Source organism: Tenrec ecaudatus, chromosome 17 (genome assembly GCF_050624435.1).
Source record: "Tenrec ecaudatus isolate mTenEca1 chromosome 17, mTenEca1.hap1, whole genome shotgun sequence".
Classification (NCBI taxonomy): domain Eukaryota; kingdom Metazoa; phylum Chordata; class Mammalia; order Afrosoricida; family Tenrecidae; genus Tenrec; species Tenrec ecaudatus.
This window is the reverse complement of record NC_134546.1, coordinates 65,807,586-65,825,985: the sequence shown is the minus strand read 5'-3', so window position 1 is coordinate 65,825,985 and position 18,400 is coordinate 65,807,586. Positions and strand designations below refer to the sequence as shown.

The 18,400-nt window shown below is 41.4% G+C and overlaps 1 long non-coding RNA gene across 3 annotated transcripts in view; it reads right to left on the bottom strand.

The window, feature by feature from the left end:
* LOC142430318 (uncharacterized) overlaps positions 1-18,400 on the bottom strand; it is a 69,047-nt gene that overhangs the window by 6,568 nt on the left and 44,079 nt on the right. The window contains exons 3-7 of one of the 3 annotated variants that reach the window (XR_012780633.1): positions 17,073-17,273; positions 10,963-11,108; positions 5,805-5,916; positions 5,163-5,344; positions 1,977-2,103 (exon numbers count right to left, since the gene is read on the bottom strand). This is a non-coding gene — a long non-coding RNA (uncharacterized LOC142430318). The remainder of the gene's footprint in view (positions 1-1,976; positions 2,104-5,162; positions 5,345-5,804; positions 5,917-10,962; positions 11,109-17,072; positions 17,274-18,400) is intronic. The other 2 variants (XR_012780634.1, XR_012780632.1) reach the window with 2 other exon arrangements.

Below are 18,400 nucleotides of genomic sequence, written 5' to 3'. Positions count from 1 at the left end.
AGTTTTCAAACTGTGGTAGCTATTGTACAGACTGCTCCATGTAATTGAACTATGGGAAGTTATGATATCTATAAGAGCTCCCAATAAAATATTTAAAAATATATATTGAAATTTTCACATGAATTTTTCAGCCTGACATTGATCAACCAAACAATCATACACACTGATAAGTGTAAAATTTGGGGAAAGTAGCAGTAGTTGGAAAATGTGACCTTAGTAACAGAAATGACACACAGGTTCACTGATAACATTTTGAGACTAATGATGAATTCATAGCAAATTCCTTATTAAACACCAGAAATGGAAACTACACATATGGATTTTCCGGAATGGAACAAATGAAAATCAAATCAACCACATCTACAGAAAGAAATGGTGGAGAAGCTTATAAGTCAAAACACGCCCAGGGGTTAACTGTGGAACAGATCATAAATTGCTCAAATCCAAGTAGAAGCTAGCCAAAGTAGCTAGAGCACAGCTTAGAGACTATGTAAAGAATAAACATGAGGAATAAAAGTCTGACTGAAGACTAATGACAGAGACCAGATGAGATGTGGGATGACATGAAAGGCAACTTACACATGGAAACCAAAAGGCTACTCAAGAGACAGAAAAGAAAAGAGAGCAATATTGAATGTACTATGCATTGTTTGAATAACAGCAATAAAACCTATTGGAATATACTGCAAAAATGTTCTTTAGAAGCAGCAACAGTCATCTTTCGTGTATTGGACCTGTTAAGAAGGGGTGGGCCTAAGGAAGGGACACTACATAGTAAGAAATATATAGCAGACATTGCTTAATTAAAAAAAAACATGCCCTTTCCACTTACAAAAATTATTGGAGGAACAGACAACTTAAAAAAATCTTACAGGTAGAAAAAAATGTAAGGTACAGTGCTAAAGTATACTTTAAAGCTGATAATTTTCTTGCTAGGAAGATGATTTTAGATACCTGGAAACAACAGAAGTCATAAATATATTTCACCAAAAGGAGTAAAATATGGGGAAATATGTCTGTTAAAGAATTCCAACAGAGAAGGCAAATTGACCATCTCTCTAAGAAAACAGAAAGAACTGACATCACCTGCATGAAGAAAACTTTAAAGGAACAGGACACCAAATGAGAATATGGACACCAAATCTTTAGAGAAACTCCAAGGGGGGAAGCTAAGGAAGCACAAAGGAGACCCGTTTATGGTGGGAGCTCAAGATGCAAGATGGTGCTGCATAGTGCAAATGGATATCCATTCTTACTCAGTAGGGGAGGAATGTGCTGTATTCAGAGGACAGTTACTAATTCAGAGTTCTCTGTTTGGAGAGAAGTGTGCAAGACAGATTTTCATAGTAAAGTGGAAACATAAAAGAAGGGAAAATTTCAGAATGTTAAAGAAAATTATGGAAGCAAACATACATAGTGTAAAACAAGAAAATGGAAATCTAATCTCATAAGAGCTACAGGTGTACTTCCCTCAACATCTTGGACAAGTGAACTCTCACATACAAAGTAGCACACACTTTTATGCATTTTCTGACACCTTTCATAGATATGAGGCCTTCTCCCTGTTCAATCAACTACCCCAGCCAATTCCCCTTAAGGTGTTTTGACCATGCATCTGAGAAAATTCCACTATAGCTTGCTTCTAATACCAAACACAGTTCTCTTGTTCCAATTGAGAGAAAGCTTCTGGGGTGACAATTAGATAACCTGTTTAAGGGAAATTACAGAATCTTGGACACACCAAAATTAACGTAAAGTTTGTAAAGACTGCAGTTTTGTATTTCTAGAAAAATAATGTTCAAAGGAACAAAGTAAATAGCATTCTTTCAAGGGTAGAAGACCTAACCCACTAACCTAGGATGAGAAAATGCAATGAGAATCTACCTCTTTGAGAATACCACAAACACCGCAAAGTTTTTAACATATAAGACAGGAAAAGCCAGTGACGAGGTCAATGACTTGAGAATTCTCCTCACCAATGGAAACCAGGTTGTGATAGTTCTCCAACATCACATCCTGATATAGGGTTTTCTGAGCAGAGTTCAGGAGCTGCAATTCCTTCCGGGTGAACTTTACAGCCACATCGTTGAATGTCAGTGGTTCCTGTAGTAAGAGGGGTCTACTTAATGAAGTATTTTCCATTTGAAGATTTAAAAAAAATATATCTTACAGTAAAAAAAGGAAAACAATAATAAAAACTATTGTGGTAGTTCATTCCATAATGCGTCATTAACTGAGGACTTGGTACAAAATATTTTACCTTATTTCTACATTCACGACCATCAGCCGAGAAAACTAGCCCTAATTTTAGAAAGATCTCCAGTGTTCTGAGAAATAAATGTTTTCAAATACATTCTCCAGGTCAAATACTGTGCCCCCACAATAGCTAGCTCCACATTAAGGAGCAGGCTTAAAGGAGCTCCCATAGTAGAGGAATCATTTCTGTACCTGGCTACTTCACTATGCCTGAAGGTTATCTGTATATCTGAGCAATCAGGTTCTAGAGCCAGCCCAACATAAATGTAGCAAACACCTGGGGAGGGCACAGGGCCGGTTTGAAGTCAACTAACACTAGGTCAAGATGGTAACTCAGCATCTTGCTTGTTTAGAATTTTACCCGCTTATGATATGACCCATTAACTATGTACATGCTAACTGCATGACACGAACGCCTTATGGAAAGACCTGTAAGCTCCATTATATATACCCACTGGAAAATATATTCACTCTCTCAGGCCTGACATGGGAAGAGAGCCCCTGTGTCCAGCTGTCTGCTCTTTGTCTTTTAATATTTTCACAATTGCAATGTCACTCCTGAGGATCACTTTTGGAGTGTTGGGGACCCCAGTGCCTGAAAATAATGCACCCACTCTTAACATTAGAATTTTGAGTTCCAGTGACATTATCTGAATGTTCTAGAAATAGCTCAGCTTTATAATCACACAAGGTAGATAAAGACCTATTTGTTATTAAATGGCATTAGGGTTTCTACCAGCATCACCATTATTAGAGGCTCGGTACCTTCAGTGGCAATAAGTACTGGGAACAGTGCAGATGGGGGAGGTCAAACATACCTCAACTCTCCAACACTTTTTGTCAACTCTAAAACAAGTCAATCCTTCCACACCACTCTGTCTCACTTCTGGGTTTGATAATCTGTTGCTGTGGTCACACAACACTCAATAGATCAAAGTGGTCTATTAATGAACAAGGTACAACTCGGGATCAGGAACAAGAAGCTATAAGTCAGAACCAAGATCAGAATGTTCATAGACATTATCTCCCTTACTGAGTGCAGAACAACTTTCTAAGCTCTTAAAGGCCACCTTAGGACAAGCTCCTCTTGACAACCTTAGGACAAATTCTCCTCAGCCACCTTTGGAGTGAATTATCTTAACTTTAATTGCAAGGTCCTCTTGAACTTGCCATCTTTCACCACATGCTCTCCAAGGCGCCCCCAGCCTAATTCTGCTGGGTGGATCTCTGGAGCCTTCGTAATCTTGCCTAGGCAGGGAAGATGCTGGGTTGGCCCAAGAAGCCAACATATTAAGAGGGAGAGAGAGAACTGCCTGCAGGCATGGTTTGAGAGGAGACAGTGAGGCATTATCCTGTCATCTGAGCTGTTGATTTGGGTTTATTAGCCCCTGCAGCCACACAGTTCAGAATGAACCCATGGATTAGGGATTTGCAGCTTCCAAAAAATTAATGTGGCATTTCCTTGAATGGCAACTATGAGCTGCCTGTGTGACCTGACTTGAGAGCTTCCTCCACTCTATGAGCCATTAGCTTGCTGTCTGACCTTCCAATTTGGGTTCCTCAGCCCCTGCAACCTATTAGCTGACGAGATTCAACAACTTCTCTTTGTGAGGCAGTGGACTGTGGTCTGACCTGATGATCTGGTTCATCAGCGTTTATAAACAAATCAATGAGGAAAAACCTACAGACTGATTCCTGACCTTTATATAGATCTGGAACTCACCAGCTTCCACATCTTGAAGAGCGATTTATTTACTTGATGACTTTTGAGTTTTGTGAGATGTTGCTGAGCAAATCATGGACCATCTTGAACCTCTACCACATAGGGATGGGTCTACTGCTGCTCCTGCAAAATGAACTGTACTATTCATGGGTCAAGAGCTGCACCAATGGACACAATGACCAGGGCAGAAGGGACAGAGTGACAGAGCCAATGGTGTCAGGTCCAGAAAGGGCTTTTCAGCCAAGAAAGTGGGACAGGCAGGCAAGATCAAGAAGAGGATATCCAAAAGTAGTTGAGAGGACCATATAAAGATGGAACTAAGAAATGAGCCTATCTTTAGAAGGAAAAATGTCTGATAGGGGACAGGGAAAACAGGCCTTCCCTGAAGAAGAGCAAATGTGCCTACATGGTTCTTTAATATGAAAGTCAATGTGTAGCCTACTAATTCTGATACCAAATTATACTCTGTTACTGAGTAAAACTTGTACCTGTGACTCTGGACTGTAATTAGTCCATGGCCACTGCAAAAAAAAAAAAAAAAGAATAAGCTGAGTAGAGGAGTGTGGCAAAGATACTGGTGTCAGACTGGAAAACCATTGGAGGGTACAGGTCTGTCTAAGCTCTGCCTCATATGAATCAGAGCTGATGTTGACAGTTAATTCTCTCTCCTGCATCTCTAGTTAGAGGAGGTGAGATGCTGTCTCATTTTTAAACCACTAATGCAACAAGACCCATTTTAGATGCATTGATGAGAATGCTGCTGTGTGGGAGAGTATTTAACATATCACCTTCAGAAATAAGCATTAAAGAAAGTTACTCAAACAAAAATCCCATGGACTACTGAACTCTCCTAAAGAAGTGATTTTATTTCTCCTTAAAAACCATGTATAGCATATAATTTGAAAGATATGCTGGCCATAGAATAATAAATTATGAGCTGGAAGATAATGTTATCCAAAGAATGCTCAGTGCTATATTATGTTCAATGTCAATAGTTTATTGTTAATCCTATGATCAATATATTCCTAATCTTCTCCAGCCAAATGTTGAAATCAGAGTAAAAGTTTAGCTCTAAGTTCTACTATTTCAAATTTCTGCTTTTCCAATGAACTGAATCAGTATTATACAGGCTCCTACAATTCCAGTAGAAAATACAGAAAAGGATAAAACACATCAGAAGCACCTGAGCCTTGGCCATTTTCTTTGGTCCTTAGGACACTACAGGCAACTGGGATGCTCTGTCTTATCTGGATCAGCTCTAATGATGCTCACAAATTTCAATCTCTCGTGAGGAAATCCCAAAAGTAATAATACAAGGCACTCTTCCTCCTTCTTCTAAGCTGCTGGTGATGCACCATCGGCAGGCTGATGGGAGAATACAGTGTAACACATAACCAATAGGTCCAGGTGCTGTTACTGTTCTTTCCTTCTTCTAAACACCCAAAGTCCCCAATACTGTTAACGGTGCCCTTACTGAGTAATGGGAAACATGCTTATACCATGAGCAATAAAATCTAAAACTCATAATGTTCACACATGTGAATAAAAGATTATTTTATAACAAATAGAGATTGGGCAATCAAATATAAATATAAAAAAATAAACAAAGAGTTGGATCCCTACCCCACAGCATACAAACTACCAATTCCTTACTGTGTGACTCTCAAAGAGAATGACAAATCAATGAACCTTTAAGATGATTATGTTAATTAAAGCATCTGGAAACATTTTACATGGGATATATAAAGAGCTATTATAAACTAAAGATTATTTTATAGGAGAACTATAAATTGTAAAATAACTTTAGAAACACTTTTAAACTCACCATCAAGTAGAGTTAGACATATAAGCTGCAGATAGGACACAGGAGAACTGCTGTACAGAGCTTCCAAGATTCTAAAGCCATGACAGGATGCTAATGGGTGTGTACCTCTGACCTTGAGGATAGAAGTCCAACACTTAACACATGTCAAAAACAAGGCTCCATAATAAACATTTATATGACATTTATTAGATTGAAATTTATATCTATACATATATAAATTACATATAAATGTAAATGAAGAAGTATATATCCCCCAATAATGAGTGCACTTTTGAATCCCAATATAGATAATGTTTTTAATATACCATTATTTGTAGTACCTAATGCAGTTAGATCAGTGGTTCTCCACCTATGGGTTGAGACCCTTTTGGGGGTTGAAGGACCCTTTCACAGGGGTTGCCTGATTCATAACAGTAGTAAACTTACTGTCATGAAGTAGCAACAAAAGTAGTTTTATGGTTGGAGCTTCACCACAACATGAGGAACTGCATTAAAGGGTCACAGCATTAGGAAGATTGAGAATCACTGAGTCAGACAGGTGGTCTATACAAGTACACAGTCTAGCTATGCCCCCTTAACTTCCTCCAAATTATTTACCTGGGTTTGTCGCCTGCCAATGTGAACGAGGAAAAGTTGTCCCTCATAGTGGTTACTGTCAGGCTGCTAATTGCAAGGTCAGCAATTGGAAACCACCAATTTCTCCTCGAAAGCATGAGTGACATGGCTTTTTACTCCGTTATAAAGTTACAGTCTTGGAAACCCACTGGGGCTGTCATATAAGACAATCGGGCAGCTTGGCCAACAATACATTGGTACCGTTGTGCCTTGTGGTTATGTAAATAAACTGTCTGAAACCTAACCTACAGATTAGTTACTTTGGAATTCATGTTACAACTAATTGAGTTATTTCAGAGACAGAAATTGGGATCTCACTACCAACAAAAAAGAAGAACCAGGGGGACTTCCGGCAAGATTGCGAAGGAGTAACAAACACCAGAGGAACTCCACAGAATTCAAGCTAGGAGAGTTACTTAGAGATAACTGAACACTGCTGGAATGCAGGAGGAGCATCATAAAGACAAGTAGGCACAGACCCATGGGGTTTTGAGGGGCTGGGGGCTTTTGGTTTACTTCAGTGGAGGCCGGCTGGGGCTTGACCTTTGCCCCGCCACTGTCTCTGCCAGAGCCAGGACCATTTGGGGCCTATAGGGCTGCTTGGTCTCAACACAGCCACAGTTTGCCACCACCTGCCTTGGGGCAGGCACTAGACCTTTGCATCTCCTCTCTGTCACCCTATCAGTCTTGGAGGGCTGTGCAGCGGCCTTTTCTCAACACAGCCACAGCTTGCTGCTACCACCTCCGAACAAGGATTAAACCCTTGCAGCTCCTCTGGCCTGGATAAGGGCTCAGCTACATTGTTGCTTTCTATCCATCTCTTCACTATATTCCCCCTCCCCCGCCCCTCATGGGCACATTTGGCTTGCTTTTTAACTTTTTTTTCTCCTCTTTTCCTCTTTCTTGGTCTCTCACACTCTACTGCTAACCTCCAGACCACTCCCTTAGCTTAGGGCATTTACACCTGAGCCACACGCAGCTAGGTGAGCTCCACCCTGTGTAGTTAGCAGGCTGGAAAAATCCCTGCTGGCCCCCAACAGGGGATACTCTGCTCAACTTCTGACTGGGGAACTCCTTCCAGCCTTTGTGCCTGTGGGGCATAAGGCAGCTCGGCCAACACTCCTCAACAAAAGTTACTGCAGGAGCCTCTGCCCAACCTCTGCAACACCAAAGCAGGCAACCCTTCTGGGTCACGCCCCCGAGAGGGAAGCCACAGGAGGACAAAGTGGTAGGTTAATTCCATAGTGAAATAAGCTATAGGCAGTTCAAAGTCTCCCAGAGAGAGCCAGTGCTCTTCGACTCCCTGGAAAATGGCACCTGGCTCATCTAAAACAACGCAACACAAGCAGTCATCAGCCCCAAAAACCTCAACAAAAAAAGGAGAGGAACAAAAGGCAAAGCCAGAAGATGTCCTGAACATAATGCATGCATAGAGGAAGCAGACATTGAGCTGCCACAGAAAGAAATTTTCAGAATGTTACTTGGAGTCAGGGGATATGAGGGAAACAATACAGAAAAATGATGAAATGATAGAAAAGGTAAAAACCATAAATCAAAGAGAAATACAGGAGCTTAGGGAGGAGATAACAAAAACCAGTAGCACACTCATGGACCTCGACAAGCAACTGGAAGAATCAGAGGCCCGCATCAGTGACTTGGAGGACAGCCAAGCAGACTTCAACAAACGAGAACAAAAATCTAATAAGATCATCAGAGAAGCTGAAGAAAACTTAAGAACTAAGTCTGATGCTATGAAGCGGTACATCATTAGAATTATTGGCTTACTGGAGGAAGACACAACAAAGAAGTCATCTGCAATAGTAGTGAGAGAATTCTTGGAGGAAAGCTTCCCCAGCTTAGTGAATTAAAACAAGGCAACCATTCAGGAAGCTGAAAGAATCCCAGCAAGACTGGATCCCAAGAAGAAGTCATCAAGGCACATAATAGTTAAATTATCCAACTTTGAGGAAAAGGAGAAAATCATGAGAGCAGCTAGGGGAAAACAAGCAATCATATATAAAGGTTCCCAAATAAGAATATGATCAGACCTATCAGCAGAAACTATGAAGAAGAGAGAGTGGAGTAACATTTTCAAAAAATTGAAAGAAAACAATGCAAACCCAAGAATACGCTACCAAGCCAAATTATCAATCAAGATAGATGGAGAAGAGTCATTACATTGCACGCTCATCTCGATAATATGATCACTGAAGACAGATTTGTGCATAAGCAAATGTGGTGAAGAAAGTTGATGGTGCTCGGCTATCAAAAGATATAGCATCTGGGATCTTAATGGCTTGAAGGTAAAAAAGCAGCCATCTAGCTCAGAAGCAACAAAGCCCACATGGAAGAAGCATACCAGCCTGTGCAATCACAAGGTGTCAAGGGATCAGGTATCAGGCATCATCAGAACAAAAAGTCTTACCATAGTGAATCAGCGGGGGAGTGTGGAGTGGAGACCCAAAGCCCATTTGTAGGCCACTGGACATTCCCTTACAGAAGGGTCTTGGGGAGGCAATGAAACAGTCAGGGTGTGATGTAGCAACGATGAAAAATACAACTTTGATCAAGTTTCTGGGTGCTTCCTCCCCCCCTCCAACTGTCATGGTCTGAATCCTGACTTGCAGGTCTGACTAGACCAGGGGATGTACACTGGTGCAGATGGGAACTGAAAATGCAGGGAAGCCATGGCAGATAATCCCCTCAGGACTGGTGGTGTGAGTGGTGATATTTGAAGGGCACAGTGAGGTTGGGTTGGAAAAGTGGAACCTATTTCAAGAATCTACTTGTGACCTCCTCCCTGGGGGACATACAACAGAATAATGGGACACAGAAATATATGACAAAATAACAATTTATAAATTATCAAGGGTTCATGAGGGAGGAGGGAGTGAGGAGGGAGAAGAAAAATTGAGGACCTGAAGCCAGGTGCTTGGGTGGAGAGCAAATGTTTTGAGAATGATGAGGGCAACGAATGTAAAAATGTGCTTTACACAATTGATATACGTATGGATTGTATTAGGAGTTGTATGAGTCCCTAATAAAATGACTTAAAAAAAAAAAAGAACCAGGAGTAGGGGGCTTTAGATCCCAGATTCTTTCACAGAAATTCTTCAATCCAGCAGACAGGCAGCTGTGACACAAGAGTGGACATTAAGGGAAGAAGCAGCAACAGAGACATGGTGGCAGCAGAACCAAGAGCCTGAGACAGAGCAGTGGCATTCCCAGACCACAGAACAAGAGAGCTAAGTGCCTTTGGGCAGGAGGTTAGAGGTGAAATAGGGGTACATTTGAGTTCTTATCTGGGGAACTAGATTTGCCAACCCACATAGAGCTAAGTGTGTCTGGTATAAGGCTAAGGTGCAGAGAGAGAATTTATCCGCAGAACTAAGAGAACTTTGTAATTTTTGTACATTTAGGACAGAAGCCAGGGGGTTGTAGCGCCTGACCTCACCTGCAGGTACGGCTGTCAAGATGCTGTCCCAGAGAACTGTACCTTGAGGCACTGATGATGCTAAAGTGTGTTTTAGGGTGGAAAAGTGACTTCTTTGTCAAACATAATTTGAGGAGAGCATTCATTGAACTTTAAGAGACAACAAAAGATATGCACACACATCATATGGATAAGGGAGGCCATTCGCAGTTCAAATGCGACTGAGGATTCAGAGTCGGGACCCTAGATAAATTGGACACAGAACAAAAGGCCATGTCACAGATCATGATTGGTGGCAAAGCAATACATCAGATACAGGTGGGACTGCAGCAGCAGGAATGGGACCATAATTGGGACATGCACATTATTAGATAGAAAGACTTAAAAGATTGGTCCAGGGCCTTCAAACTGAGGCAATCAAGGCCAGACTCATAACAATGGCCCCTGTGCTCTCCTCGCTTAGGTGAGCTCCATCAAGGATACATCTAGGCAGGCCCTTGGAGGGGGATGGATGGAGAGGAGTGCAGGCAATCTATTTTGTAAGGCATTTTCCGCAAGGGTAAGATGATCTACATTCTTGGCTAATTATCAAAAGGAATTCAATGGAGGCTTAATCAAACTGGGGAGGCAGCAAATGGACAGAGTTGTCACTGTCATCAGCAATGCAAACCTTAAACCCAACTCAGTGCCACAGAGTGGATTCTGGTTACAGTGACCCTTTAAAGGGAGCTGGAATGGCCCCTTGTGGATTTCGGAGACTATAACTCTTACCAAGATTGGAAACCTTGTTTTTCTCCTCAGGGGTGACTTGTAATTCTGAACTGCTGACCTTGCAGTTAGCAGTCCAATCTGTAACCACTATGCCACCCGCCTTTTGCAAATTGGAGTGCTCACAATTTAAGTTCTAATACAATTATACATGGTTACATTATCAGCAAATTCTATCATTCCAGGAGATGCGCAAATTGCTCGGACCCCGACCAATGGGGCAGCCTGGGTTCTTGTACACTGGTGTTTCCTGGGTTCAGACCCCAGAAAGCTCAGATCCCTCCTGCTTCCCCTCAAACTCCTCTGCCCAGTGCTGACCCCAGGAACCCCAGGGATGCTCACCCTGCTTGGAGTCAGGTGAATGGATTTGGTTCACGACCCAGTCAGAAGTTGAAGTCCTTCCTTGTCATGCTTCAATGTGCAAGACACTAGTACCAGATTTCTAGCTCCCTAGACTGGACTGTATTTCTCTGTGGCAAATCTTTGTTCTGAAACAGAAGAGGAGGCAATGTTGAAAAAGGCATATCACTTTCTTGGCCTGTACTTCTTGCGCTAAATAGTGACCACCCCCACCACCTGGGATCAAAATCCTGCTCAAAGCTGAGGGTTTGCATTAAACAAGGGTCCACTCTATCTTTGCAGAGCAATTTTACTAATTTCCCAAATATCATGATCAACTTTGGATCCACAAAGTGGAAGTACTTAAGGCCTCAAATTTCTCAAGCTCCATTGAAGGTAAATATCTTCTTTTCACCAGCAATCTAACTGAAGAACGGAATATTTTATGAAGAATGTTCTTTAAAAGCCCATAACGGAACCTCAGACCAAAACCCTTGACATATCTGGTGAAAGTGATCAAGCTGAATCACGCTCATATCTGCCACTCCAACTCAGGCTGAGCTTCTCATTAAGTAAAACCTACTCCAATCCCCTTGCATCCTGGGTATTCTTTACAATATCTATTGTGTGAAGAAATCCCTATGGTTGGGTAGCCCATTTATGCACAATAGTGTAGTAACTAGAGAAAGTTTTTGTACAGGTGGACAACAAGAGACAGAGCGACACCAATAGCACATCCTAGAGGTACCTTGGCCAAGATAGAGATATTCTAAACAAGAAAACAAGCCAGGGGAATCCTTATTTGCTACTCTCTTAAGCTCTTGTGTTTACAGATGTCCGATTTTAAAGCCTTTGGGAAAGACTGCAGCTTACAGTCATGGAATGGCAAGGGGTCATGGTAAGAGCCAAGGTGAGGGAAGATGCTTAAAAATGCAAGATGTATCCAGAAAAGAGATGACTGATCAAACCATTTTGTCATCTTGACCTAAATTCTGGATTCCAAGCTTTCTAGGTAATGCTGACTGATGGCAAACAACACACACTGTAGTAGTGGGCTTATTGGCTTGGGTTCAAGGATGTCTCATCCATAGTCTCAGGTGTGAGTGACGATTTGTCCCGTCAAGAGGGGTGTAAATCATTTATCACTCTAGAGGATCCAGCCAGAGCAAGTGATCTATGAGAGTCGAGTGGGTTTCAGGATGTTCAGAAAGTTTACAATCAACTGAATCACAATTCAATTCCATGAGAAACTTCAAGGCTAACTGTAAGACAGATTAAAGTTGAAGATTCTGGCAGCTAGACAGGAGAGTATTCACGCAATATGAATAGACGCTTTATTCTTTTTGTCTAAGTTCACGTTATTGGGTGAAACATAACAATAATTGTCAGAGTAACCTTATTAATATTTTCTATGAGACCAGTAATAACCTGTAAACAAGGTCAGATAATGATACTTCAAGAAAACTGTAGAGCAATATTGATAATGGATCTACATGAAAAAGTTCTTGAAAACATTGGGAATAGAGTCAGAAAACACATGAAAATAATTACACATGATAATTAAGTAGAATCTATCCTAGAGTTGATTTATTATAAGAAAATGAGCACTGTAATATATACCAATTAATGTAAAAAAGAATTAATAATCTAAATAGACACAAAACTTACTAAACAAAGTCAAAGACTTTTCATGCTAAGGAAAAATAACTCTACAAATCTAACATAAAACAAATATAGTTCAAAATGCTAATATGCTAATATACATTCCTAAAAAGAAAAAGTCATACTTGAAAAAACATCACCCCACGTCAGAAAAAGGACAACCATAAATGTCCACTTTTACCAGTGATATTAAAAATTGACTGTATGTTCTAACTAGAGCTACCAGGTTCACTTTTTTTTAAGGAAGAGGCTTCCAAAAAGACATAAAAATTCCTTTAATCATAATTTAATTATCACATCCATAAAATATTCACGATATGCCATGAATAGCTAATAAATGCTAAAACATTGTAGGCTACATTTAAACACGCTGAAATAACTCTTGGTACTTAACTCCCTAACTATTAATTGTTAATCAGAAGTGGAAGGGGAAGGTGGGGGGAGAAAGAGGGAACCTATCACAATGATCTACGTATAACTCCCTCCCCAGGGGGATAGACAACAGAAAAGTGGGTGAAGGAAGACATAGGGCAGTGTAAGAGATGAACAAATAATACTTTACAAATTATCAAGGGTTCATGAGGAGGGGGGAATAAAAATGAGAAGCTGACAGCAAGGGCTCAAGTAGAAAGAAAATGCTTTGAGAATGAGTATGCCAACAAATGTACTAATGTGCTTGACACAATGGATGGAGGTGTGGATTATGATAAGAGTTCTACAAGACCCAATAAAGTGATTTAATAAAAAAAGAAATACAGCATGATCAAAATTATAGCATTTATCTTACAGAAAAGGAAGTACAAATGTATTCAGATTAAAACCCTGAAACAGGGAATTTGTTTCCACCCATTCTGTGATGAAAGCAGGATTTTAGAGTCCTGTAGTTTTCTGTAGTGTTGAAGGTCCTCATATACTGATGAATTAATAAACTAAACCAAGGCATTCGTGTGCACATATAATATTAGAGTGACTATATAGACACACATATATGTATGTGATACACATACATATATGTATGTGATACACACACATATATCAAGCTGGACAACAGATAGGATTGATGCTCACCCAAAAACTGAAGTTTGGGGACTTGAACACACTGAGCCATGGATGCTCTAGGTAGTATTGGACCCATGGGCTTCAGTTGGACTGGGCTGGGATGTTCTCTTGATGAAAAGCTCTCTTATGCATATGTCAGTGCCTATAGTTTTATTTTTCTAGAGAACCCAGCCTAAGGCAGATCCCCATCACATTAGTGTCATTTGAGGGCGAAAAGGTGTACCTGACATGCTGCTCTTGGAGAAAAACACATCACAAGGAAAGTGTGAAAAGATAATCAACAATTCCCTGACACTGAGCCAGTCCTATGCTCCTCTAGGTCTGTGGAATTTTGGTGGAAGAAAATCTATTTATAACAAAAATATCAGAGGGGCCAGCCCCAATCCCAACTAAGAGGACAGCTGCCCCTTCCCCCAGAAGAATTTACTTCAGAGGACAACACTGAAGCTACAGCTCAGGGAAAGGGACATGTCTGATCAGAGCACACGGGAGAAAATGAAGGGGGAGGAAGAGAGAGTGGAGCACACATCCTGGCCCACCAAGCTTTGAGGACAATATGCCTGCTCTGAGCAGCCCATGCAAAAAGAAGCACTATGGCTGCCCCGACTATGAGTCATGACATCCCTCACTGACCTATAGCCCTATAGGGGACAACACTGGAGACAGTTTGGGAATTGCATCCGATCTGACCCCACCACACCCAGGCAAAACACTAAGGGTGTTGTGCAACAGAACAGCAAGGGAAGTAGAGCAAGGAAGTCCCAAGAGTACCAAAATTAGACTCGGGGGCCAGGGCGTGGCACCCCATCAGACTCCACAGAAAAGCACTCCTAAAGGTCAACATAGAGACCTCTAACTTTTTACAGGCTTTTCTCTTTTTTCCCTTTTTTTCTTGTTGCTGTTGTTTTGTTTTCTTTTGTCATTTTGTTTTGCTCTTTTGTGTGTATGTGTGCTTGTGTGTGTGTATGTGTGTGTGTGTGTGTGTGTGTGCATATTATATCTGCACTTCTAACTAGATAATATAGGCCAGATAAACAATCTGGAGGAGAAAGCAACAGGACCCATGGTTGGGGCGGGGAGCATGACATGGGAGAAGGGGAGGTGGGGGAAAGAAAGTGGTGTTAACCAACCCAGGGAAAAGGGAACAATCAATAAGTGATCCAAAATAGTGGGAAACAGAAAGATTTCTCCAAGTCATCTCCCCCAAATATATGTTAGACTTAGGACACTGCTCACAATTAATGGTAAATAATTGTCAAGTTACCTCCCTGAAGGCAATCAGCTGTCAGAGGACTGTCTAGTCCCACCACATATAGGGCCCATCCCTGCTGTTAAGGACAATGGGATACTTCCCCCTAAAGGCTTCAATTTAGACCCTGCAAGGTGGGTTTACAGTACACCTTACTGATAATGATTTCTACAGTGAACCAGAGAACAGGTCAAACCTGCTCAGTGACATCCAAAGTTAGGCTGCCATGCTGAATCTCGGGTCCGCCCATCTTGTCACATGCACACCCTTACTCCCTCCTCTTCCAACAGCATATGAACCCCTACAGCATCCCACTCCCATTACTATATTACCTATAGCACAACACTTTCCTGTGATGGATTTCTTCACCTGTAATTAGGGGGCCTGCACATCCCCAGATGATATAAAAGCCTTGGTTAGCAATAAATATTTCTCTCCCCATGTGGACCACCAAGTGAGGCTGAGGTGAACATGCAACTATGAAATATGTCTGACTCCATTATTGCAATCTCTCTTCTATCTCTCGTGCTCCCTATGACTTTACTATAATCTTTATTTATTATCACTGTACAATTGCACCAACCGACCCGCTGTGATGTGTTAGGGTCTGGCCTTTCCCCTGACACAAAATAAGTGGCAAGGAGGGTGTAAGATGCCTGGTAGGGATTGATCAAGGCAATGTAACTGAGAAGAATTACTGAAACCCTGAAATTACTGAACTACAGACAGAGCATGATAGTGGGACAAGAGGAAAGTAAAAGGAAATAGAGGAAAGAACTAGGAGACAAAGAGCATTTACAGAAGTCTAAATACAAGCATGTGCATATGTAAATATATTTATATTAGGGTGGGGAAATAGATCTAGGTGCATATATTAATAGGTTTAGTATTACGGTATCAGATGGACATTGGGCCTCCATGCAAGTGCTCCCTCAATGCAAGAACACTTTGTTCTATTACCTGGCATTCCACGATGCTCACCTTCCTAAGATGATAGCTGAAGACAACTGTGTGCAAAGAAAATGTGAAGAAAACTGATGGAGCCCAGCTACCAAAAGATATAGCATATGGGATCTTAAAGGGTTGAAGGTAAACAAGTGGCCATCTAGCTTAGAAGCAAGAAAGCCCACATGGAAAAAGCACACAACCTATGGATTGATTACAAGGTGTCGATGGGATCAGTATCCGGCATATTGTGAATGAAGGGGAGTGAAGACTGGGGATCCAAAGCCCGTCTGTCAGCAACTGGACAGCCCCTTACAGAAGGATCATAGGGAAGAGACGAACCAGTCAGGGTACAGTGTAGAAACAATGAAAATACAACTTTCCTCTACTTCCTAAATGCTCCTCCTCCCCTCCACTATCATGAACCTAATTCTCTTACAAATCCAGCTAGACCAGAGGATGCACACTGTACAGATAGGAACCTGAAACACAGGGAATCTGGGACAGAAGATGCCTTCAGGACCAGTGGTGAGAGTGGTGCTATCATGAGGGTGAAAGGAAGGTGGGGCAGAAAGGGGGGACCCATTACAAGGATCTACATAAAACCCCCTCCCTGGGGGATGGACAACAGAAAAGTGGGTGAAGGGAGACATCGGACAGTGTAAGGATGAAAAAATAATAATTTATAAATTATCAAGGGTTCATGATGGAGAGGCAGTGAGCAGGGAGGGGGGAAATTGAGGAGCTGATACCAAGGGCTCAAGTAGAAAGCAAATGTTTTGAGGATGATGAGGTAACACATGTACAACTGTGCTTGACACACAATGGATAAATAGATAATAAATAGATAAAGCTATCATGTTAACCTTGAAAAAACACAGAGCTCTTACAAGGCACAATGCACACATAGCCTCTCTGCACCAAAGGTCAACACTCACATTTATAACACGTAAGGAAACTTAGTAGACTCATAGTCACACTTGATATAAGAAATCAGTATAACACTAAGAGCCTTATATTCATGGGGAAACATGACATCATGCTCCTGAGAGGAAAGTACTACACTTGTTTATATAACAAAGCATTCCCATTACTCAGCTCACATACTGCAATAGCATCACTGAGTATGAAACATACACAAATATACATATACACACGCACGCACACATCTTTCCATTTTTAATGAAAATATTCATACCTACTGAGGCCAGGTTTCTAAAAGTTTCCATCATCCCGTGTCTCTATAGTTTCCTCTCAGAAAGGTCCAGCAATGCCCATTCTTCCTCGGAGAAATTCAGAGCCACCTCCTCAACAGCCACAGTGTCCTAAAACATCCCGTATATTCTGGCTTGGCAAGGTACCATGCATTCCACTATGTGAAAGGATGAAGAAGACAGTCCTGGGGAAACAGAGACTTCACATGGGCATTAGACACAGGGGTCTTGCTCTAAGGATTTCCATCAGGGTTTAGCTAACCCACTTCACCCACTAGATCAGCTGTTCTGAACCTGTGGGTTGCAACTCCTTTGGGGGTTGAACAACCCTCTTAAAGGGTTCTCCCGTTCATAACAGTAGCAAAATTACAGTAATGAAAATAATTTTTTGGTTGGGGGGTGAGCACACATGAGGAACTGTATTAAAGGGTTGCAGCATTAGGAAGGTTGAGAACCACTGCACTAGACACACTCCCTCACTAATTACATGTTATCCCAAGGACTGCATGCTTCTAGCATAATGAGTTTATCTCTGTACAGTTTGTCTGTGACCAACTGCAGCCTTATTTCTATCTAGCTGTTTCAGAATAGAGAACAGTCAGAACACATAAATCAGATGAATGATCAAAAATAAAAGCCTCGATTCCAAATTCATATCCTCTCTTCCATTGGAGGGAGGATTGAAATTAGAATATTTATCAGAACAGGAAGCACAGGGTGAAAGGAAGATGACAACTAGGAAACACTGCAGAATTTGTGCTTCTCCCTGTCGCCCCTCCTTAGCCATTGGAGAGCTGCTGGTATGAACTAACAAAGTAGGGACCCAAAGCCCTGGAGTCATGGTATCCTCTTGGAGAATTCTACGTGATCAAGAGCTGACGTGTTACCTGGTGATAGAGATGATTATTTGGGGAATTATGAAATTTTCTATAGAGTGTCTATGTTACTCGCCTACTTTCCAGTCACTCTGCAGTTGCACGCTTGTGTATTTTGTATTTTCAATGAGATAGGACAAGCTATTGAAAAGGGAAACCGGGCAAGAGTGAAAGGTAACAATAGAATATAGATACCCTCTGTACACTGGTACAGATAGGAACATGGAAACAAGGAATCCAAGGTGGATGATCCATTCAGGTCCAGTGGTGAGAGTGGCGATACCAGGAGGATGGAGGGAGGGTGGGGTGGAAAGAGCGAACTGATTACAAGGATCTACATATAACCTCCTCCCTGGGGGATTGACAACAGAAAAGTGGGTGAAGGGACATTTTGGACAGTATAAGATATGACAAAATAATAATTTATAAGTTATCAA